The sequence below is a fragment of the Euprymna scolopes genome, chromosome 14 (genome assembly GCF_053919585.1).
Source record: "Euprymna scolopes isolate OS-2025 chromosome 14, ASM5391958v1, whole genome shotgun sequence".
Lineage (NCBI taxonomy): Eukaryota > Metazoa > Mollusca > Cephalopoda > Sepiida > Sepiolidae > Euprymna > Euprymna scolopes.
In genome coordinates this window covers 83,305,225-83,331,947 of record NC_136495.1, presented here as the reverse complement: position 1 = coordinate 83,331,947, position 26,723 = coordinate 83,305,225, and the positions used below count along the sequence as shown (strand labels likewise).

General features: G+C 30.8%; 1 protein-coding gene across 1 annotated transcript in view; it reads left to right on the top strand.

Moving 5' to 3' along the window:
* Positions 1-4,954: 4,954 nt before the first annotated feature.
* LOC145293139 (cGMP-dependent protein kinase 1-like) overlaps positions 4,955-26,723 on the top strand; it is a 448,649-nt gene continuing 426,880 nt past the window's right edge. The window contains exon 1 of the mRNA XM_080139549.1: positions 4,955-5,347. The gene's annotated coding sequence lies outside the window, so the exon portion shown is untranslated. The remainder of the gene's footprint in view (positions 5,348-26,723) is intronic.

The window sequence follows — 26,723 nt, the reverse complement described above, 5'->3', positions numbered from 1 at the left end:
TGTGTGCTCTAGGATTTATTTTTCTACATAGTCACCACAATTTTTAATGCACTTTTTTCAGGAATTCAACGCATCGCTGTTTCTAACGCATGTTTATGACAGGTCTCACTGTCAATATCTGCAACAGAGATATAAAACATTTAGGCTATGAATGCATAAGTTCAATCATTATACCAATGAAATTTGAAACACCCTCTGATGTATTTGGGCGAAATAAAAAATTAGGAGGCATTACTTTTGGAACGACTCTATCTATCTCTCTCTCTCTCTCTCTCTCTCTCTATATATATATATATATATATATATATATATATATATATATATATATATATATATATAGTGCGTACGTGTACCTGAGTCTGTTTTCTTAACTGAAGACGGCACGCAGCCAGTTTCGTCGCCAAGATGAAGAAGGAAAAATGTTTGCTTTTTTTCACCTTCTCACCCTGATTTCACCGACAAACTCACTTTCCCTCCACCCACTCTCGAGTTGCCTAACTTTTTTCATTCTGGTTTTCTTTACTTCAACAGTCTAATTTTTCATCTTGCGATATTCGTTATTTACTTGCGAAAGGACGAGGCATGTTTAGTGTAAGCAGAGGAACTATCTTTTAGAAGGAGAAAGAAAAAGAGGAACATAGCGATAGAGAAAGCTCTAGGTACGTGCAAAATAAATGCCGATGCTCAAAATGTATGCACATTTTGACCCCCCCCCTTTACTTAAAAATTCACCAAAAATTAGGAAATTAATTAATTTTAATGAAAATTTCACTATTTATCGAATGATGATTACGGAATATAATGAATACATTACTTTTACTGAAATCTTAGTGGAAATGTATTATTTTGTTTAAACCATGAATACCTTTACTAAAGTTATGATTTTCAGTAGTAAAAAACAATGCATGCATTTTTTTTTTGCTTTTTTTATGAAAATAAAGCATCGTGAATTGTAACAATAAAAACAAATAAATTTTTACAAGGGCATTACGAAAAAAGCCCCCAAACTCCGTATTAATAAATTCGATATAACTCCAAGAAAACTTTATTTCTCGAACTACCAATATTATCATTGAATTAAGCATTGTTTATTTAATATTTTCATTCACCATAATTATAATTACAAAAAATATTTCCACTTTTTTTTTAATTAGAGGTTTTGTATAATTTTTATATGTACGATTTTAATATTTTCCTTGTTTACGTCAATGTGAAACTTTCGGCGTAACATAATTTTTATATAATCTTGAAAAATAAAACCTTTTTTAGTTTAAAAGCAGAAACAGAAAAATAATTAAATTAAAAAATGGTAAAAATTAGACAAACGTTCGCGATAGGAATGTACGGTTGCACAACTGGAGAAAAAAAAAAAGAAAACCAGCACCCTCTACCTCCCTTTAACTACCTGATGTCATTTTTAGACAGCCTTTCGATTGTCTGAAATTGTGGACTTCCGTATAATCCATGTGAGGAGAACTTTGTTTTCTTTCGATTGAACGAAGCGAGAATCTCTCGCTTTTGGTGGCTAATTAAGCTAATTTTATTTACAAACAAGGTATTTTTTATTAAATTCAATATCTTAGGACTTTAATTTACTAATTATCTTTGAAATAAACGCAGAAAACTAATGTTTATCTTTCAAAGGATTTTTACAATGAATTTATTTATCTTTAAAGTTAGCTGAATTATTTAGCTAGCCGTGAAAACATTTTTCATGACTTATTTTTCACGTGTGCAGAATATTTTTTTTTAACTTTAGGATATTAACTTTAGTCTTTAATCTTTCAAATATAATAAACAAAATAGTCGGCAACCTACAAAAAATTATGATCAATCGGCTTTCAAGACTAGGTCCCCTATCTTTATTTCACCATTTTTGCCGGTACCTAGAAAGCTCAGAGGAATGAGGCTTCGATGATGCCACTTGTGAGTGAAGCTGATGTTGAGGAGGGGAAGATGTTGCTTTTCGTGTGGCATACGTGAAAAATGTTAGGTGGAATTGAAAAAGTGAAACAACGAAAAAAGAAAGGGTAAAAGATTAAAAGAAAGAAATAAAGCAAAAAAAAAAGGAAACGAAGAAAAACAGCGATAAAAGTTACAAGAAAAACAAAAAGTAAGGAAAGAAAGAACATAAAATAAAGAAATGGATAGAAAGTAAAAAGAAAGAAAATTGAAAAAAAAGTAATAAGTAAATGAAATCAAATTGAAAGAGAAAAAGAGTGTGGTTAAGAGAGAGAGAGAGAGAAAGAAAGAAAGAAAGAGAGAGGGGGTAAGAGAGAAAGACGGAAAAAGAGTGAAATAAACATTTGTGTAATGAAAATATTAAGAAAAGAATGAGATGTCAGCATGTAGGCAAAAAGAAATGCGTGAAAATATGAAAACTAAAATGAATAAAAAGTAAAATTGAACGGAAATGAAAGAATTAAGAACATAATTAATTAAAAATAAAAAGAAACGAATGATTGATTGAAATGAAAGAACAAAAGGCGAGGCGATAGAGAAAATAAATGAAACAGGTAGAAGTAAATCAGTAGATTAAGTAAAAACAAAAAGCGAAAGATTCTTTGTAAAGTATATATATATATATATATATATATATATATATATATATATATATATATATATATGCATACAATACATACATATATATATATATGTATATGCAGAGAGAGATAGATAGATAGAGAGAGAGAGAGAGAGAGAGAGAGAGAGAGAGAGAGACCAGGTATATATATATATATATATATATATATATATATATATATATATATATATACGTGTCGGTGGATAATTATATTTTAAAAATAAATTATGTATATATATATATATATATATATATATATATGATATATTTGTACTTATATATAAAAAGCACTTTGTGTGTCTGTACGTGTGTGGGTTGTTTCTTATGGTTAGGCCGTTTTTTTTTTAAATATCGCACAAATGTACTTTATGTGTCTGAGAGTGTTCTTAGCTAAGTTTTGTATCGAAATGTGCCTGATAACAATCGAAAAACGATTATCAAAAATACCGATTAAAGAAGGAACAGACCAATTTTGACCAAAGTTAACACACTGATACAGCTTAACATCTCGAGTACAGTTGAGAAGTTTTATCAACATACAAGTTACTGTTGATTTTATATACTGGTGCTTAGCACCAGTGTATAAAATCAACAATAAGTTCTTTCATAAAACAGGGACATGTTCGAAATAAATGTTTCTGCTTAAAGCACAACTGAACCATCATATTCATTTTTTTTTATTTTAAACCTTAATTCAAACATAATTTCGTAATATCAACATAAGGTTCTCTAGAGTGCAATGTAGACTACAATGTATTTTGGATTAAGTCACTGTGGGAAGTCATATGAAACTTTTTTCTCCGTGCACCGATTTGATTGAAAAAAAAAAAGATTGCGCTGATTTCAATGACAATAAAAGTATAGAAGGTGTGGAACAGTCGTTGATTATCATTCAATCATGCCACCCACCCCCTGCTGGCGAACACGCACACACACACACACACATACACACATACACACACACACACACATATATATATATATATATATATATATATATATATAGAGAGAGAGAGAGAGAGAGAGGAATATGAAAAATCTAATTAGATTAAGAAGAGAGAGATTGGTATATAAGTTACTTAGTTATGAATAGGATCTATAAATAATTTCAATACAGCTGATTTAGTATAGATATTTAAACGAAGAAAGTATAGATATTTAAACGAAGAAAGTATAGATATTTAAACGAAGAAAGTATAGATATTTAATGAAGAAAGTATAGATATTTAAAGAAAGAAAGTATAGATATTTAATGAAGAAAAACTGTTCGAAACTAATACAAATAAAAGATAGAAGTATTATTGATGAAGAGAGAAAAAGAAAGGGCGGTTAAAAGTCAAATAAATAATTATATTCAAAGATAAAAGAAATAATTATATTTAAAGATAAAAGAAATAATTATATTTAAAGATAAAATAAGCAAAGAAAGAGAAGGAAAAGGCTGAGACGGTATGCGAAGAAAAATAAGAAGAAATAAAGAGAAAAAAAGCACAAAAAAGTCAAACAAACAAAAAAAGAAAAATTGATTATGAAACAAAGAAAATCAAGGGAAAACTAACGTATTAAAATAAAGAAAGAAAAGCAATTGTTTCAAAGCCAAAAAATTAAATATATACAACTAGAAAAAAAGAAAGAAAGAATAAAATATATTAAACTAGAAAGAAAGAAAAAATGAAATATATTAAACAAGGAAGAACGAAAAAGGGGGTGATATTTAACTAGATATAAAGAAAGAAAGACAGACAAAAAGAAAAATGGAATATATTAAACTAGAGAGAAGAAAGAAAGAAAGAAAGATAGATAGAAAGAAAGAAAGAAAAAAGTGGTTATATTAAACTATAGGGAAAGAAAGGAATTAAATATTAAACTAGAGAGAAAGGAATAATGAACTCGAGAGAAAGACAGAAAGAAAGAAATATATTAAACTAGAGAGAAAGAAAAAAGAAGAGGTTACATTTAATTCGAAGGGAAAAATGTCACAAATAAATGACGAACGAATTATAGAGAGTAATAAACAGAAAGAGACAACGAACGAATGGTTAATAATGAAAATAACGATCAAGGAAATAGAAGAATCAATAAAACGAGGTAAAAAAGAAATAAAAACTGGTTCGAAATAAAAGAGAGAAATAAAGGAAATGGGAAATAGTAAAAAAAAAAAAAAAAAAAAAAACAGATAAACACAGAACAGTTAGAAAAGGCGAAAAGTTTTAAAGATGAGAGAAACAAAGAAAGAACGAAAGAGTTTGAAGAGTTGGGATGAATAGAAAGAGATAGAAAGCGAGAAAGGGAAGGAGGTAAGAGAAATATAGAGATAATGAAAAAGAGAGGGAGAGGATTCTTTCAAACACTAAAACACTATGCGTATGTAGTAGTAGATAATCAAGTACTCTGACATGAACGTATCTTTCCGTTTACAGTGCGCCAATAAACGGAGTTAAATATTTCCATGTGACTCTGTAGAGCTGTATTTTGGTTTTGCATTTTTTTCTTCGTTCGTTTAGCTAAGCGTCTACCTCTCTTTATCCTTTTTTGTTCTTTTCGTTCTTATTCTTTTCTTTTTCTCTTTCTTCATCTTCTTCTTTTCTTCTTTTTTATTTTCTTATTCCTCTTCTTCACAATTAACCACCGCTTGTGCGCGCTGAGCAACGTCCTACTCGGACGGTGGAACCAGTGTCCTTGAGGCTGAGAAACCAATCTACTTTAAAAACGTTTTCTTCTTGTAACTCCCGGCGTTGGTACGACGAGGAAACGAATAAAACGGTAAGCGATTCTATTTTAATTCTGTTCATGCTTCGTAATAAAAAAAGGAAAGAAGAGAAAAGCCAAACTCTCTATTAGCAATAAGTAATTGCATTTGGAGGGTTCACACTGTCGTGTTCTTTAGCAAAAACAAAAACAACCAAACGATGAGGATAACTTTTTTCACCGAAGGATTCTTTGCATTTGTTTACGCAAGAAATGCGATTAACAAGCTTGCAATTTTCGATTTCCGTTTTCTAAAGTTTTCCTAAAAACGCAAGTTCCACGATTTCTTTTAAATATGCGTCTACACTGTTTCATTGTTTTTGGTCCCCCCGCAACTCCTTTTTAACATTGTCGGACAAACGTGTGTCATACATTACAAACAATTTACGCATTTCTCCTGATTAACACGTAAGATTCCTTTATTTATACACTAGGTGAAACATCTATCATGAAGGATGAGAATTTATACCACAGTGTTAAAAATAAATTCCTCATTATACAATGGAAACATATCCGTTCCTTGACGTTCTTTATCTCTATAAGTTCTAATTGTTTATGTTTTTTCAACCAATTCAGCTGATTCTCAATAAATGGTAGAAATAAAAAATGAGAATAGAGAACTTCATAAACAGTACACAAACTCTCTGCGCTTAGTTTTTCGTTTGGCGAGAAAATGTCAAGTATCTATTCTGATACTACACTTAACATTTTCTATCCTCGATGAAAGAAAGAACGTTTTTTAGATAGAAGGCAATGTTTATTTTTGTACCGATCCAGAGTGTTCCTCTCAGGGGTAGTTGCATTTTCCCACATTAAAATCCAACATTGTATCTAACTCTGTCCTCATGGGGAGGCAAGTAAACAAGTACAATACATTAATTTTTCATGCAATGAACATTCGTAAAATCAGAAAAACTGCTGACACTTTTGTAATTATGATTGGGTTCACAATAATCAGTTCGCTTCCTTGTGTGATTGATTCGTAAAACTGTGACATCTTATTTATCCATATTGATTGATAAAGCCAATAGCAGTGCGACCTTATAATTTGAATATGAATTGCTTGCATTAATTAGACATTCTGAATTTTATACTTAGAAAGTTGTTTAAGTAATATTTTTCATATATTTATTTCCAAATATATATTTTTTATAAAAAAGTAAATATCAGTATATATATATATATATATATATATATATATATATATATATATATATATATATGAGCATCCCAGTCATTACCTCCTTCTGTCAAAGTGTAGTATATGTTCGTTTACCATCATATCATCCTCACAGACTTACAGGAATATGTTGTATATATATATATATATATATATATATATATATATATATATATATATATATATATATATATATATATTAGCAAATGTATTCGACCGGAGAAAGCATATTCCTGTAAGTCTGTGAGGATGATATGATGATATGTTGGTAAACGATCATATAATACACTTCGACAGAAGGAGGTAATTACTGGGACGCTCATATTATAACGCATGAAAACTAGTCTTCTCCCCTCCCCCTGAAAAGAGCTGAGTTGATGAGTAGAAGGACGATACCATGACACAGAACAGATAGTAGACTACCCGCATCCCCCTCTCCAAAATTGAAAAAGATAACCCTCGAAGAATAGATATTACATTGCCCCCTTTCCCAAAGGAGGATGTAAGACTTTTCCTACTCATTCAAAACATGAGGAGGTAATCCCTGTGCGGGGGACAGTTTTATGACAATAGAATTCATACAACTCCTTAACAAATAATACAATACTAGATTAAATCTTTTTTTCATTCATTAAAAATGTCCCTGATGAAAAATCATTGTTTATTGTCCCTTGTTGTTTTGGTTAGTCAAAGTGTAGTATCTGTTTTTAACATCGCAGAGATAGCAGACGTTTTACTATCGATGAAACTTATGCGAATATATAAGAAAATATGAGAAGGCAAAACTCATTGCTGTGTTTATCAATCAAATATTCAAATAAAGAAAACTAAAGGTGTTTCTGGCTGTTTCCAGATCATTACATAAATGATTTTTCAAACTATTATGTTGTACCATAGAAGTCATCAGCCATTTCAATGTTACGATAGACAAGATTAGCGAAAAAGAATTTCGACTCATTTCATTTAGATTATATGTGTATATACATATAGAGTAACACACACACACACACACACACACACACACACGCACACAGGTAATATTATAGATCTTGGGATCTTTTACTTTGGTTGTTGTACTTTTTATGATGTCATTGCTTTTCATTTACGGAGATTTTGAAAGTAACATTTAATTATTAGGGTATTTTCGGCTATTAAATTATTACTTGAATCACAAATTGTTATAAAACTATAACTAATATAAGGAAATGTGGTTTTGATGTTTATACATGAAATCATTGTAAATTCAACTTTCAAAACAAAAAGAGATGAGGATTTTTAAGCCAGAAACGACTTTTCACGGTTTAAACGCTTTGGAATCCCTATCAAATTTCAAATAGTCACAAAGAAATTTATTATTTTTTCATCTAATAATAAAAAGATAAAATATCTGACTTGTTTACGAAGAAACCGACATGCACTCTGGTAGATTTAATTTTGTAATTAAATTATGTTTTAAGTATAATTTTTTAAATATTGTTTCATTTTACATTTTTAGCAAATAATGGACATAAGTAACAAAGTTACGGCCACATGACACATACACGCGCACGCGTGTGTGTGTGTGTGTGTGCGCACACACACACACACACACACACACACACACACTTAACGATTTTATTAATGATACGGAGCTTTCTAAACGTGGTGTTTCCATTGTTAATTGTTGGAGGAGATGAGCGTTCTAGGAATCGTTCATGAGACAGAATTTGACACAGTGATAAACACTCAATAAGAATTGGCCAACAATTCAAAACGAAGTGGGGGCAGTGGCAGAATGTGATTTTCACAAACTAGTCTTATCTTAATTTCGAATACCGGCCGAATAGACGCATGGAGACAGCCAAAAGAATCATTTGACCCGAACTGTTTCATTCTAACTGTAAAGCATATGTGATAATATGGGTTTGTGTTTGGGGAATGAAATTAAAACTATTTTAACATTATTTTAGTTGATTGAATTCATTCGGTTTCTCGAAGGAAACGCATTATTTTAAGATGATAACTGACAAAGCTTAAATTGATGCTGAAAGACGCAGGGAAGAGTCTAGTGATGTTAAACGACTGTTCTGGCTCCTAAAACCTCTGGATTTAATATGGATATTTATGGGACATTTTAGAAAAGAAAGGAGTCAATAACTTTTACATTCATCACTACATATGCTGAAGAAGAAGAATTGCAACCAAATAGGATCCTCCTCATATTAAACTACATTTGTCTAAAAATTTTTGAAGTTTTCATTATTTTCTCCATGCCATATATATATATATATATATATATATATATATATATATATATATTCTATTTTTTAATTTTATATATATATATATATATATATATATATATATATATATATATATATATATATAGTTATAAAAAATATATATGGGTATTAAGCTACACTGAATATTCCGCGTTTCATCCACTCTAAGACTCTTCTACTCTCTCTCTCTCTCTCTCTCTCTCTATATATATATATATATATTTATATATATATACACCTATAAATTTGATTTTTTTGCATATTGATTTTAATATTAAAAACCCTTTGTTTTACTATTTATTTATAAAGAAAATACAAGTTTGTTATATATGAGCCGTGGAATTGCATTAATCTGCAAAAGATCTAGCTAATTTGCATATTCTTTTAAACTTTCATGTTAATCAATTCCCTATTAGTTTTTTCGGTTTCATGGGATGATCATCTTTAGTTAACTATCACGTGTTATTATATTCATGCAGATATTCTACATAATTTATACTTCCGTAATATTACGAATACTATGTGATTATGTATTGTTTAGGGTTGTAAATTGTAATTTTAATCAATTAAACCACAATGTTTATATTTGTATAATGATAAAGCTCGGCCCTGTCGGTGGGGCATTAGAATACGCCGACTGCCCCCCTGCAGAGGGTAAAGTCCCTCAATGGGGGTCCTGGATATGACCTTAAACTATATCTAGTGGTGAGGCCCCAGCTTGTGGGCTTTGGGGAGTGTGGAGCCACTCTTTAATTACCATTGCTCCCAGGTCCACTCTGACCCGGAGTGGTAGTACCTGTTAGGGTCCCAACTATGGGTTAAATAGATACCGACTTGAAAACAACAAATATGTTCTATTAAAAAAAAAAATTCTTCAAAATCTTTGGATTCGGCATTAAATAACCCGAAAAGGGTTGATATGCCGTAAAACAAAAACAACCAACCAACCAAATGATAAAGCTGCATGTTAATATAATTTCCATTGATACAATCATTTGTGGCTACATATGTGCATAGATATTTTATCTACGACCTTATTCAAGTGTAGGTTTTTCAGGACATTGACAGGAATCCTCTTAGTCTATGAATAAATCGTAGCTGAAATATGTATGCACATATGTAGCCCAAAATGTTTGTATCAGTAACCAATATACTATATATATATATATATATATATATATATATATATATATATATATATATATATATATATTAAGCGGAAATTATTATTTCTTTGTTATAGAATTAAATTCGCCTTATTATTTTGCTACATAATTTATAAAGATGTTTGTCGTGTGCACAAAAGCATATAAATGAGTCACTCTTTCTATAAATGGCCCAAGAAATATAAAGACATATTAGAGAAAAGCTGAATTAATATAGATTGAGATAATGGGAGTTAATTATAAGTACAACTAATTTAAACCATTATTTCAAACCTTAATCCCAGATGTAATGCATATATTTTGCATGTAGTTTGTGTATAGAAATATAGGAAGAATATTAAAAAACAAGCTTTAGGGAAACAATCATCATCATCATCATCATTTATTACAGCAACAAAGATATAAAATACTCTTCTTATTTTAAGAATAGATTTCATCTTGCGGATATAGGGTTACGTCTTCTTATTTTTCCCATGCTTAATCCTGTAAATATTTATTCGCTGAATGTAAACATTGTCAATGTTTTAACACAAATTGTACGGAAAGAAACAGCTAAAAATATCAAACAAACTTGCCTCCACACAAAGACATTAATGATATAAGGTAGTTTAGTGTAAGGGGGAACCCAGGCGTATTAATAAATAATTCAGGACTGCAAAAATACACAAATTTGACACACGATGTACATACCATCCCCAACAAACATAACAGATGAAAAAAACAGATGGACATAACAGTGAACAAAACAGATGAGAAGACACGTTTCCGTCTATATTAAACATATATGCGATTTTTATAATACATTGATTCGTATTTAAATAAATATAACAGTAGATGTATTTGTATCTGTCTGTGTGTCTGTGTGTAAATATTGAACCGATAAACTCTTAAACTACTTGCAACATAACCCTGAGATTAACAGAAAATAGTAATGATGCACTAACGATTAAAACCTTTGTTTGAATGGATAAATATATAGGCAAGTTGAAATACAAAGTCGTCTGTGCATGCCAAAAATCAATTTTTTTTTTTCAATCGTTTAATATTAAGTCTTTTCTGTCTCTTAATGCCTCCATCGGTAGGCAACGCGGCTGGAGCGCTAAATGTTCTGGCTTCGTTTCTAGCTGATGGCAACCTATTCATTTAAAAAATTATTTGAAAACGCTACTAGATATTATTTAATAGAGAATTAGTTCTGTAATAATACAAACGCAATCTGCACGAATTAAAATATATCTTGGCCTATTTTACCATCAGGAAATGATTTATAAAGATAAAAACAAACATTATTTTAAATAGTCGGGCGGGGGCGTTATTTGTCTACATGAGTATATAAATCGATCACAAACATTCCAGTACGTGTGTGAATGTATGTGTGTGAATGTATGTGTGAATGTATGTGTGTGTACGTGTGAATTTATGCGTGTGTACGAACTGTTTATAACGGTTGAGGTCTTCAACCATAAGAAAATAAACACCTGGTGACGAATTTACAATAAGCGTACAGAGTGAACTAAATTAAAATTCCGCGCATAAACAAAATTAATTAAAACAAGGTTATTTGCTAATTTTTTCAGATTTGATAGAAATCTGTCATAAAAAAAATGGAAATGTTGAACGTTGTAGTAAGGAAACAAACTCTACAACTCCATCTGTTATCCTGGACGAATTCTGCGATTAAAATTCGTCCATATAACTATATGCAATATGAGACAAGTCAAAAAAACATAAATCAAACTAGTATTTCTAAACATGTTCAAACATGTCATCAAACAGCATAAAACGAATCAGTAATTCATGACGTCACTGACCAATTTTCATAATCATTAGATTAAACAAGCCAAAATACAGCAATATTTATATCACAAGACAATCAGAGAATTACTGAATATAAACGAACTATTTAGAATCAAAAAGCTGGTAGATTCTCTCCATTTGTATGTTTTCTCACAAATTCCTCCTAGCGTTTTGAAGATTGACATATAATTAATTAGTAGAGAAACTCGACGATTGAATGATGATCAACGAACGTTCCTCACTGCCAATACTTTATTGACGTCGAACTTTTTCAATCAAATCAATTAATTGCCTGCTCTAATTAGGGACTCACCGTGGTGCACCGGGAACAAGCTTCACGTAGTGACTTAGTCCACAAAACATTGTAGTCTAAATTGCACTGTAGAGAACCTGCTGTTGATTATGTAAAATTATTTTATACAATGGCTTGAGTTAAAGATGCAAAAATTAATTTCATGTCTCAATTATGTTTTTAAAAAAAAGCATATATTTCGAACGCGCTCCCGTCTTATCAAAGAACGTATTGTTGATTTTATACAGCAGTCCCTTTCTTTGTGTGGTGATAAAAATTCTCAAATGCACTTGAGATTTAAGACTGTATAAGGGCATCGTTGTTCTTTTATTAATAGAATTTTTCGATTATGGACTTTTGATACTTATCGGAGGCATACGAATACAAAACCTATCTAAGAACACTTACAAACATAAAGTACATTTGTGCTAAATTCTAAAAAAAAAGGCTCAGTCGTTCCATAGGAAACGAACCCACACATACAGACACAGATGTTTGCCTGCTTTCCAGCTGACTACAATTTGGTCGCCTTCAAGTCCAACGTAAACAAGTTCTTGATGAGCTGTCTCCTTAAGTAATCCAATTTACTAAATGTCGAGTACTTACTATTACTACGATATTGTCTCATTGACTAGGGTACACTCATTAGCCCTTATGCTCGAGTGGCCTCCGAGCCTTAATAAGTGGTGACTCCTATGTAACAAAAGACATAGAGACAATAACAATATATAAGTAAAGATTATAGTTTTTTTTTTACTTTCGTAACCATTGCAATTGAACCATGGTATTTCATTTTGATCTATACGTTTGCAATAATTTGGTGGACTCTGCTGATGGAAAACTGTATTTTATTGCATTAATAACTTTTAAATTGAGGAAAAGCAGCAAAGCACCAAATCACACACACACACGCACACACACATACATAAGGCACACACACTCACACACATATGTGTGTGCGTGTATGGATATATATATATATATATATATATATTTATATATATATATGTGGGGGGGGATATATTGTGTCCTTTATTGTTATATAATTAAATTCAAAACGTATGGAAGACCCGCTTTACATATATATATATATATATATATATATATATATATATATATATATACTATGAAGATGTAAAGTGGGTCTTTCATGTGTTTTGAATTTAATTATTACTATTCTGAAGGAAGTGAAAAGACTAATTAGTAACTGTTTTTTTTTGTTAAATTTATGTTTGTGCAAACTTTAAAAATCACCTTTTATTTTATCGAAATTTCCATATAACCACGTGTTCTTTTATTTCACGTAAAAAAACAACTTTTAAACAGTTTTATGAAGAACATACAATTGTCACTGATTAACTGCTATTCTTTCACTGTTCAAGGAAACACATGTAAGACGTACATCATAAATTGAATAAAAACCATAAGTGCGAATTATTTCGTTTTTTAATGATAACTAATAATATGCATGTACATACATGTATATGTTTGTTTATCTTCACTAGTATATATATATATATAAAAAAAACATTGTTTCTCTGTGTGTGCATCATTTCCCTATGGACTAGAAAACTAGTCAGCTGATTTTTATGCAATTTCACAGAGAGATACTGTCTGCGATTGGCAGTATTTCTTAAATAGGTTTTCTGTCGGAAAGTCTTCCATAAGTACCGATAATCGATAATCGAAATAATCCGACGAAACAATGCAACGATGAACAAGCGATTTCGACCACAGTTACTCATTTTAACATCACACGTGCACTTGAGAAGTTTTATTATTACACAAGCTGAAAGGCCCGACATATACAATCAACAATAGGTTCTTTGATATATGATATAGGGGTGCGTTTTGAACGTTAATGAATGTTTCTGTTTTGAGCACAACTGAAGTATGATAAATGACTTTTGCATTTGAAAGCAATTATATATAAAAATAATTTTATAAAATCAACAGTAAGTTCCCTACAGTGCAATATAGACTACAATGTACTGTGAACTAATTCACAGCGGAAAGACACGTGAAGTTTCCTTCTGGTGCAACGCAATGGGTACCCAACTAAAGCAGGCAATCAATCGATTTGATTGAAAAGTGGGCGATTTCACCGATTTCAATGACAATAAAAATATCGTTTATTATCATTCACTACCGGCCATCGTCGAATCACCCTGCTAGTATATATATATATATATATATATATATATATATATGTGTGTGTGTGTGTGTGTGTGTGTGTGTGTGTGTGTGTGTGTTTGTGTGTGTGTGTACATATCATTAGTTATCATTTCAAACACATTCAATTTTATGCGTGATGTCTATGTATAGTATTTTACAAACGAATTCGATATCCATTTGCATATTACATTAATAACACAGTTGCGTTTAAACTATGAGAATTATTTCCCTTTAAGCTAATACTTCCAAGAGGAATAACTCTTAAGGTTTAATTGTTTGAAATCCGGAAGTAATTTTTTTAAATTTTAACTCTGAGAGTTACAATAAGCTCAGCGTTATTAAATGTTAGATTTATTTTAATTTAGAAATGTTATTTAAAGCTGATTTATTATCTTTATTTTTATTTTTATTATTTGGGGTTTAAAACCGGACGTAATTTTCTTAAATTTATTTTCAATTATTTTAATTTTTAGGAAACTTTGTTGTTGTTGTTGTTGTTGTTGTTGTTGTAGCTATGATCCGTTTATTTCCTTTTTAAAACGATATATTTATTAAAGAAATTTAAAGTTTTCGTTCTGTAGAGCAAATGGTTAACATAGGTTTGAAGCAAAAATAAACTATTTGATGTTAAATAATGCACATGCAAAAATGTGATTTACTTTATTATATTTTTTACACAAATTCTTCATAAACATTCTCATTTACTTGCATCCCCAGGAGAGCAAAGTTAGTTAGACACAAGGTCGGTTTTTAATGTGAGCAAAATCCAGCTTTCCAAAGAGAATTCTCAACAGAAGTGTAGTAGCAGAACAAATATTACTCTTTTTAAGATATGGTCTGCTTACAATTGTATTATATATGGTTATAATAAAACAGGCATTATTTTATCCGCTTTTGTTTCTAATAATTATAATATAGTATTCGTACTTTCAGGCATTATCAAAAACCTTTGAGGAAGGGAGGGGGAAATTGAAAAGAATCTCCGAATTACATCATCCATATGATATTTTAATGCACCCTTTAATGTACCCCTTTTGTTATATATCTTATGACATCTACTTGAAGGCATTCAATGGGCGAAAAGTTTCCCAACAGCAGTTTTATTCCTACCATTTGCTGACTCGGCCTGGAAACTATTTTCTCCAGTACCGAAGGTTGTTTCAACAATGCCTGATAGGTGTGTACTGCAAGATTAAAACGAACGTTTACAATTTCTGAGGCAGAAGCAACATACATTGAGAGCTGATAATTATGGCAACTTGAGGGATTCGATTCTTGTGGAGGATGGGAATCTAGAACAGATTGGTCAACGAGTGGTACTTCCGGCAACTTACACAGAGGCCGTCGATACATGTTTGAGTGCTAAAGTGATGCTTATGTTCGGTGAATGGGCCGAGCCGACCTCATCACTTTTACGACAAATCCAAAGTGGACGGAAATTACAGAAAATTGTCTTCCATGAAAAGAACCTCAGGATCGTCCATATATTATTGCCAAAGTATTTAGAAGTTAAAAAACTAATGGAATTTATTTTTTAAAAAAAGGGGGGTTTGGCAGGTTGAGGGCTTTCCTGTACAGCATTGAATACCAAAAGAGAGGACTGCTGCATGTACACATTTTCACCTGGCAGGCCCTAGAGGACAAAGTTCTCTCAGACAAAGAGGAAGACCTTGACCTTCATGTAAAAGTGGTGACACCTATTATGCATGGACCTTATGGACCATCAAATCCAAGTTCACCCATGTATGATCGACAACAAATGCTCCAAAAATACCCTAAAGAATTTCTACAGTTTATCAAGCAAGGCCAAGACTCTTATCCCAAGTCCAGGTGAAGAAAACCAGAAGATGGATGCCAGACTCGTACAATAATCATGAGGAGAAATGGTCGGTATGTTCATCAGGAAATCACAAACCTACAACAGAATCCTCCTTCAGCAATTCAAGGCGCACATTACTGTAGAAATTTGCAGCTCGATCCAAAGCATCAAATAAGTCCTTAAATACATGAACAAATGATGTGACCAAGCAGTGATTGAGCTACAAAGAACTGATGGAGCAGCTAACCAACAAGGCAAAGTACAAAGACAAATTGTAGATGAGATCAAATAATTCCAGAATGCAAGGTATGTCAGCAGTTCAGAGGCAACCTGGGGGATATTGCCCCCCTCCCCTTTCATGAACATTTCTCTCCAATTGTACAGCTTTCTGTTCATCTTGAAAATGAGCAACGTGTCATGTTCTCAGCTGATACCGCTCTGGAACAAGGTCATGGTCGATCCCCTGCCACAACTTTGACAGCATTTTTTGAACTCTGCCATGAAGATGACTTTGCAAGGGGGATCAAATATGTAGAAGTCCCTAAAACAAATCAAAAAGAAATGAAACACAATAATGCGTGGGGAACAAGTTGAAGGAGCTGAAAATGATGATGTATGGAAGGCACCATGCATTGGAAGAATCTACACGATTAGTCCAAAAGCAAGGGGAGTGTTATTTCTTACATCTGTTGCTCAATGAGGTTGCGTGTCCAACTTCGTTGGAAGATTTCAATGGTCAAATTTTTGAAAACATACAAAGCAGCGTGCAGAGGAGTTTTCGTGATGTCATTTCTGAAGACATTCATCACAGAGACAGGCAAAAAGTTAAAAATCCAGAAACAAATTTTAATGAGTACATCTACAACAAAACTCTTTGCCTATTTGAAGAAAAAACACAAGGTGAGATGAACAAAAAATGTTTCTTGATGCTCCAAATTACACGGGCAAGACTTTTGTAATCAATTTGATCCTTGAAAAAATTAGATCCGTAGGAAAGATTGTGCTTGCAACAGCATCCAGTGGCATTGCTGCCACTCTACTTCAAGGTGGCCGCACTCTTCGCAGCACTTTTAAAGTACCCTTGGATACTCACTGAGTGAACCAGCCAGTTTGCAAAATTACTGGTACCTCAGCCTCAGCAATCATTGTAGACGAAGCCCCAATGACACACAAGAGTACTTATAAAGCAATTGACCGAACACTGCAAGACATCACAAGAAAAAAGAATCCAAGGGTGACATTCAAAACTCATTTTGCGGTGATTTCCGTCAAATCTTCACAGTGGTTTAAAATGATATAAGGGCAAACATTATCTATGCAAGTTTTAAGCAGTCCTATTTTTGGAGACACGTTATAATGAAGAGACTGACTATCTCTGGAAACAGGGCCGTAGCCGACTTCTCAAACTGCTTCTCCTAATTGGTAATGGTGAGTTTCCAATCATTTCTCCAACTGACACAATTAAGATTCCGACCGAGCTTGGTAAATGTGTCGGTAGTTAGAAAAGCTGAAAGACAAAGTTTACTCGGACCTGCAAAACAACGGAGAATCACTGGAGTGGCTTGATAAGAGGGCTATTATTTTGTCATTAAACAGCAATGTAAATCGCTTGAACAATTGAATAATGTATGAATTTCCAGAGGACTCAAAGGATACACGTCAGTTGATTCGGCTACTAATGAAGTTGAAGCTGCTCACTACCCTGTGGAGCTTTTAAAGTCTTTGGAACTATCTGGAATGTCTCTTCATATTTTAAATTTCAAAATTGGATCCCCAATCATGAATCTTCGATCCTTGGAACCGCCAAAAACAACTAACGGAACCAGATATGTTCTCACCAGATTGCACACTGATGTACTTGAGGCCACCATTTCTTGTCGTCTCTACAAAGGCGAAGCGGTCCTACTGCCAAGGATCCCTTTAGTTCTATCTGACTTGGAACTTCTAGTTTCCTGTGAAGGTGTGTTTTGCAATGAGCACCAATAAAAGTCAAGGTCAGACATTTAAATCCATTGGCATAGACCTGACACCAGAATGTTTCAGTCACGGTATGTTCTACGTCTCCATCAGTCGGACAGAGAGTTCAGAAAACCACTACATTCTGGCTCAGCAAAAATATAGTTTACCATGAGACTCATCAATGAAAAGTTGTAGAAAATGATATGATGAAAAAATGATGATCTTGATTGTAGTAAGTTTTAAGTATTGAATGTGTAAGATAAAATTTAAGCAATGAGTTCAAATTTACTTCCATGAAAAATGTACTATGTGATATTATAAATTAAATGTACTATGTGATTTTATAAATTAAATATACTATGTGATATTATAAATTAAATGTACTATGTGATATTATAAATTAAATGTACTATGTGATATTATAAATTAAATGTACTATGTGATATTATAAATTACATGTACTATGTGATATTATAAATTAAATGCACTATGTGATATTATAAATTAAATGTACTATGTGATATTATAAATTAAATGTACTATGTGATTTTATAAATTAAATATACTATGTGATATTATAAATTAAATGTACTATGTGATATTATAAATTAAATGTACTATGTGATATTATAAATTACATGTACTATGTGATTTTATAAATTAAATGTACTATGTGATATTATAAATTAAATGTACTATGTGATATTATAAATTAAATGTACTATGTGATATTATAAATTAACCTTAATCTTTGATAAAAAAAAGTGTTTGTGATACTAAACAAATGTTAACCATTTTGTTTCTTTGTAATTGTTTCCATTTGTATGTGTAATAATATCTGTGTCAGCTTTGATATAATCTATTTATTGATATAACCTATTTATTGATATAACATATTTATTGATATAATCTATTTATTGATATAACCTATTTATTAATATAACCTATTTATTGATATAACCTATTTATTGATATAATCTATTTATTGATATAACATATTTATTAATATAACATATTTATTGATATAACCTATTTATTGATATAATCTATTTATTGATATAACCTATTTATTAATATAACCTATTTATTGATATAATCTATTTATTGATATAATCTATTTATTGATATAACCTATTTATTAATATAACCTATTTATTGATATAACCTATTTATTAATATAACCTATTTATTGATATAACCTATTTATTGATATAACATATTTATTGATATAACCTATTTATTGATATAATCTATTTATTGATATAACCTATTTATTAATATAACCTATTTATTGATATAACCTATTTATTAATATAACCTATTTATTGATATAACCTATTTATTGATATAACATATTTATTGATATAACCTATTTATTGATATAATCTATTTATTGATATAACCTATTTATTAATATAACCTATTTACTGATATATTCTATTTATTGATATAACCTATTTATTGATGTAATCTATTTATTGATATAATCTATTTATTGATATAACCTATTTATTAATATAACCTATTTACTGATATATTCTATTTATTGATATAACCTATTTATTGATATAACCTATTTATTGATATAACCTATTTATTGATATAATCTATTTATTGATATAATCTATTTATTGATATAACCTATTTATTAATATAACCTATTTACTGATATATTCTATTTATTGATATAACCTATTTATTGATATAACCTATTTATTGATATAACATATTTATTGATATAATCTATTTATTGGTATAACCTATTTATTGATATAACCTATTTATTGATATAATCTATTTATTGATATAACCTATTTACTGATATATTCTATTTATTGATATAACCTATTTATTGATATAACCTATTTATTGATATAACCTATTTATTGATATAATCTATTTATTGATATAACCTATTTATTGATATAACATATTTATTGATATAATCTATTTATTGATATAACCTATTTATTGATATAACCTATTTGCTTTAAAGTTCATGGTTGGATTTCAGTCACTTCAAGATGTAGTCTAAAATTTTAGTTGCTATATAACATCTACTTACTGAAAGGATGCCCATGAAACGGGTACTTGAGTGTACAATAAAGTCTCGCGCGAAGTGCGTGTATCCTTGCTAGTATATATATATATATATATATATATATATATATATATATATATATATATATATATATATAATAGATAGATAGATAGATGGATAGATTGATTGATTGATTGATTGATTGATTGATTGATTGCTACTCAAATGAAAGCAATTTAATTTGAATGAGCTGATTTGTTCGCAACAAGGGTGATATGTAACTTTAAAAATAAATTAAATGATTGTATTTTCGAAGTTGTGACCGAAACGCAACATTTTCGGTCACAATAATATAATAGCAGCGTATTAGTTCGATTTATGAAGTTAAATCCTTGTTTTAGTCGGTATGTGATTCGTTATGAAAATTTTATGTGAGTCATGGGAGTGATTCTAGTTTCAGAACATTTTAATTGCAATTGTTGAGAGCATAATTTTCATCTCCCTAATTGACCATTTTAATATGTTATAGTATATTATAACATACTAGACTACCCGTAACCCGTTGAGTCAGTATATTATATTAGCTATGGAATTAATGTATGAGCGTGACACTTGTGACGTAAAGAAAATAGTTTTTGTGACATAACAGAAACATTTCTGGGAAAGTATATTTAAATGAAAAAAGAATATAGATAGATTTCTATGAGTCGTTCTATCCATAATTGTTTATTTTTTAAATAATACTAACAACCATTGAATTATAAGTGGTTTGCCGTACGGATAGGTAAATATGCATTGAACAGATACCATAATGCTTAAAGTTAATTTAAATTATAATATATATTTTAATTTAAACGCGAAAAAAAAACAATTGGGACGGTGTAAACGTACACAGTAAACAATACGTTTTATTATCGCGCTGATTATTTATTTGTAACGCAAATTAAAAATAAAACATATTTTCAGTATTATTTATTCATGTTGGTAGTGTAGAAGAAAATGGATGAATGGTTTTAAGAATGGTGTATTAAAAAATGGAGAATATTAAAAAAAAAATAAAGACAGTGGGTAAATCACCGTTGTAAAATACTGTTATGGTTGTCAACGGGTTAAAGTAGATTTATTTGTAAGAAAATTGCGTTAAAATAACTTAAACGTAATACGGAAATGAACGATGTATAAAAAATGCAGAAAAAAGAACAATTGTTTATTTGGATTATTTAAACGCGACGTTGAAAACGTACACAGTAAAACAATACGTTTTATTGTCGCGTTGATTATTTGGTTATGTACGCATGTACAACCGGAAGTTATTAACCGGATTTTGGCTTAAAACACCCGTTACAAGGTCATTTGAGTTTTATAATTATATAGATTGTAGTATAGCGTTCGTTTTGGTCACTTGGTTTTACTGCATTCCAGAACAAGAATTCATCAAGTCTGGTGGAGTATGTTTCTACTTGAGTTAGCATCACTTGAGAAAGGTGCACCATTCCTCGTAAAGTTAGACATACATAGATCGTCTTTTGGCTGAGAGTATTATGTTTTAGAATATTTGGTCGGAGTTTACTTCAAGGGAAAAGTATTTTTGTGCTAGGTTCTCCTGACAAGCGCCACCCCCGAAGATATGTTTATTAGGCATTCAAGTTCTCCCCATTTGCTATTCTAAAGGAGAAATTGACGAAAACTGGAAAAGAAACATTTTTGGAATGTAAATAAAAATTACCGCAGTTTAGAAGGAATTCTCATCAACTACACGATCAAAGTAAATAAAAGGTATTTTGTCAGAAGCGTAACCCCGATATTTCTACAGAACAGTAACCTCAATTTTGTGTTGAGAATGTAAAAATAAAAGAAGAACATTTGTAAGTGAATATTTTATCAACACATTGTGAAGAAATTGAAATGAATTGTCCATAAATAAGTAATAATACAATAAATTTTATCGAATTTTTCAAATTGTTAAGATACAAAATTGAAAATTTATCTGCAGTAAAATGGAATCACATTTCCAAAATGAAATAATAGATTCGTTAAATCGTGCTTTTACTAAGACTCAAATATGCAAATGAAGCTATACAGAATTGCATAAATCTAAGCAGCATTGGGCATGTTAGAGATTTTTAGTTCTAATCAGTCGAACAATAGCTGAAACATATCAACTAATAACTAAAATGAAAGAATTATATAAAGAATTAAACAAAATCTCAAAGTATATTATGATATTAAAACGAATAAAATATTAGAGGTTTTAAAACTATTATATATTGATGTTGGCATTCTGTAGATTTCAGTGTAAATGGAGACGCTCTGATATTATTGTAGCTTTTTATTAAAAAATATTTATCTAAGCTAGCATGAACGCCCGGTAAAGCCCGGTCGTAAAGTACGCTTAAATATGATACTTTAATTCTTGCAGATTTCGTATATATTATTATAGAGTTAATGTTCTATCGATTTGTATATATTATAAAGATGTGAATTAAAAAATAAATAAAATATATCCATATGACTTGGGTGCATTAGCTTGAATGGAAACCGAAATAAAAACTTATGGAATATGTATATATATATATATATATATATATATATATATATATATATATATAAAGCTTGAGTTTCTTTCAGCCATAATCGAAATCGAAACCAAAACTTACGAAAAATTCTTGATAAAATTATGTAGAAAAAAATACATGACTTAAGTGCCATCAGCTATAATCGAAACTGAAACTAAAACTCATGAAGAATTTTTGGTAAAATTATTTATGACAAGAAATGGAAGTACATAATTAAACAACCCGGATGTAAGTGTGACACAGAAAATAAGACACACGCTATCGTGTATAGATAATTAAATACTATAGAAATAATATATAAACGAACTAGGTTATTGTAATTAATTCAACCGCCATTATCTGTTGTGCATTTCTTATTTCTTTATTATTGATTATTGAATTATTTAACTATGTATTTTGTAATTCAATCTATTTTTAAGGAATAAAAGATTTCCACTGATTATGTATAAATATAAATAGCATTTACATATAAAGAAACATCTACATTCAATAAAGACATTTTTAACTTATTGTTACAATTTTTCTATCAAATTAATATTGGATATTACCTGCTTTGGGATAATCTGTCGATTTTCAAGATTGACATCGACAAATTCTATATGCGTAAATAGATTCGGAAATGCGTGGTGTTATAAACCATTGAAACAGATACTGATCAACACTCTTTATTTCAAATATTTAATACGTACACTCTGTATAATACTGTACTGTTATTGCTAAATAAGAGCTGGATTACGGATAAACTAAACCTCACTCTGGTATTGGCCATATACGAGGTGCGTTCAATAAGTTTTCAGACTTTTTTGCATTTAAATATCCAGGTATTTAAAATTGATGCAGACTCTTGAAAATTATATGTTATTGCTATACATCTTATGAGATGTCTGAACAATTTTTATGTCAGGTTTAAATGAACAGCTACAGCAGGAACTGAAATATACTCTGCGATAGCTTAACTGTCGCAGCTGGTGAATTTCAAAAATACAATCTGGACGTGAGGACACGTTAGAAAAATGATATGCAATAGAATTGTTTAACACTTAGAAAAAATGTCACAGAAACGTATGGAATGCTTCAGATTGCTATTGAGCCATCTTGCATGAATCGAGCATCAGTTTTTGAGTGGCATAAGAGATTCAAAGAAGGCAGGGGGTCTGTGAAGGATGATTAGAGGTGTCAGAACATGAAGGATGATTAAGGAAGTCAGAACACCGGAGTTGATTGGCCAAATAAAGAATTTCATGGATAAGAATCGTCGTGTGTCTATAGAGACAATAAGTGCACAGTTTGATGCCAGCTTGGGAACTGTACACACAATTATTCACGAGGTATTGAAGATGCGGAAGATTTGCAGGAAGTTAGTTCCAAGGGTACTCAGAGAAGATCGGAAGGAAATGGGTTGTCATGACAGCAGGAAGATGATCAAGCTAATCGATTCCTGATGCTCTGGTGACCTGCGATGAAAGCTGGATCTACTGCTATGACCCAGAGATACAGAGACAGAGTCCCAAGTGGAAGCATGCTGACTCTACCAGATATTTTGACAGCACGGGCATGATCTACATGCACTGGGTTTCCACTGGACAGACAGTCAACAAGGAGTACTATGTTGATGTTTTAAGAGAGTTCAGGAAGAGATTCGCCGGAAGAGGCGAGTACTCTTCAAATCAGGTCAGTGGTATTTTCCCTAGGAAAATGCCCCAGTCCACAACTCCATTCTAGTCACAGACTATTTGACCAAGATGGGCATCAAGGTAGTTCCTCATTATCCCTATAGTCGAGACCTTGATCGCTGTGACTGTTGTTTATTCCTTCAAGAAAAACTTTAGAGGCTGCAAAAGACTGTGGCACACTCACACAAGAGGACTTCTATGAGGGTTTCCAGGTTGCTAAAACGGTACAAGTGCATTAGAGCTGAAGAAGATTACTTTGAAGGGAAGAAAAGTATCATGTGTGTACTATGAATAAAAGTGTAGAAACTTATTTAAGACTCCTTGTACACTAACAAAACCGTGAAAAAATTACATTAAACAAGCTTGATAACAAAGCTATGAACGTTTACATCGGTAGACAAAAGTTTAAAGTTAAAAATACCCTCTCACATCCTAAACACTCCTTAGGGACGTGAGATGTAATTCGAAGAATTCGATCAGCTCAATTGCCTTCGGAATACACAGTTATTTTAATGCTTTTCACAATAACTGGTGGTGTGATATCACCAACATTCACGCGCAATTTTATTAAAAGCTAGTAAACATATATTGGTGTTTGAAGATAAATTAACCATCTTTTATCAAATCTTGTCAACATATATATATATAGATATATATATATATATATATAGAGAGAGAGAGAGAGATAGATAGATATAGCCATGCATCCTGTCGACTATGACTGATTAGACACTCTAGATCGCACCTGCGTAAGTGTTATGTCAAGTGTAGAAAACTATTTTGAAGTTTCAATGGTTTTGTTTTTATTATTAGAATATATTTATCCGAAGGTAAGGGACGTTTTCTATCTAGGTAAGTGATTCGTTAATAGAGATATTTCGGAGTATTTTTTCCTTCCGTAAGATTTCACTACAAAAGCTTGAGTATCCTGTCTTAATAAATTGAGAGTTCGTAAATAAAGGTTATTAATTTTCTGCCATTATAGTGTCGGCAAAGAATGACCTAACAAGGTTGGTGTGTCATAAAACTACCCAATTAGCAGACCAAATATTAAAATTCTATCTATTCCTTGCGTAAGATGAAACATTGTCGAATTATCTTTAGTAAACATCGAAATAAGTTCTTTTTCACTATCTGTCTCTATTTTTGTAAATGCAGAGATATTGTTTACAAAAGAACACATTTACGTGCACACCAAACACACTATACACTATGCTTGTTAGTGAATATTCAATTCTTTACCGAATTCCTCATATATATATATATATATATATATATATGCATATATATATATAAAGCTGAATATATATATAAATATATATATAAAGCTGAACGTGTTTTTTTTGTGTGTGTGTGTGTGTGTGTGTGTGTGTGTGTGTGTGTGTGTGTGTGGTCACGAATAGGCTCCTATATGGTTGACTATTTTAAAAAACTGATTACATATAATGATAGAAGATTATCGAGACACAGGAATGGGTATGTTTGATCTGGCAGAACGGCGGTTCATTAAAATTGTGGGGTCTGCGTTCGCGACTGGTCCACAAAGTATGGAAATAAAAAATTTAAAAAATAAAAAAAACGTTTACAAGTGTTTTTGATTTAGATGTACATAAGAATACTTTGATAAGTATTTTTTTAACTTAAATAGGGATGGTATAATAAAATTGTGGGGTCTGCGTTCGCGTCTGGCCTCCATAGAATGGAAATAGGCACACACTTTAATAAAGATTTTTCATATCTATCTGCGTGAGTATACTTCGATAATTATGTTTCAGTTTGAAGAAATATGCTATAATAAAATTATGGGTTGTTCGTTCGCACCTGACCTCCATAGAATGGAAATATGTCACAAAGTTTAACAAAGTTTTTTAATATAGATCCACAGAATATTGTGAGAAGTGTTTCAGTATATATAGTGGTATAATAAATTATGTGGTTTATCTATTTTATTTTTACTTTCATCATATTTTGCTTTGGTTTTGATATCCCCAAATTCGAAGCTATCTCTTTACAACCATTCCTTTTCATAACCTATCATACTTTCATAAATCAGAGTCCATTTTCTGTAGGCTGTTTTTGAACGCAGTCAACGGCGGGTACTTTTGCTAGTATATATATATATATATATATATATATATATATATATATATATATATATATATGCATGTATATATATATGTATATATATATATGTATATGTATATATATATATATATATATTGTGTGTGTGAAAGAGAGAGAGAGAGAGAGAGAGAGAGAGAGAGAAAGAGTTTAGCTACGACACATGATTACTGTCTGTTCAACATCTGCCTTTAATATTGTCTATTTTTCCACCTTAAGCTATACACGATATTTGGCACTATATTTTCACAAACAAATTAATGAATATAAAAAATGTGTTTTTCCTTATATAACTCAATTATCTGGGTGACCGGACGTTATCCGGATTAAA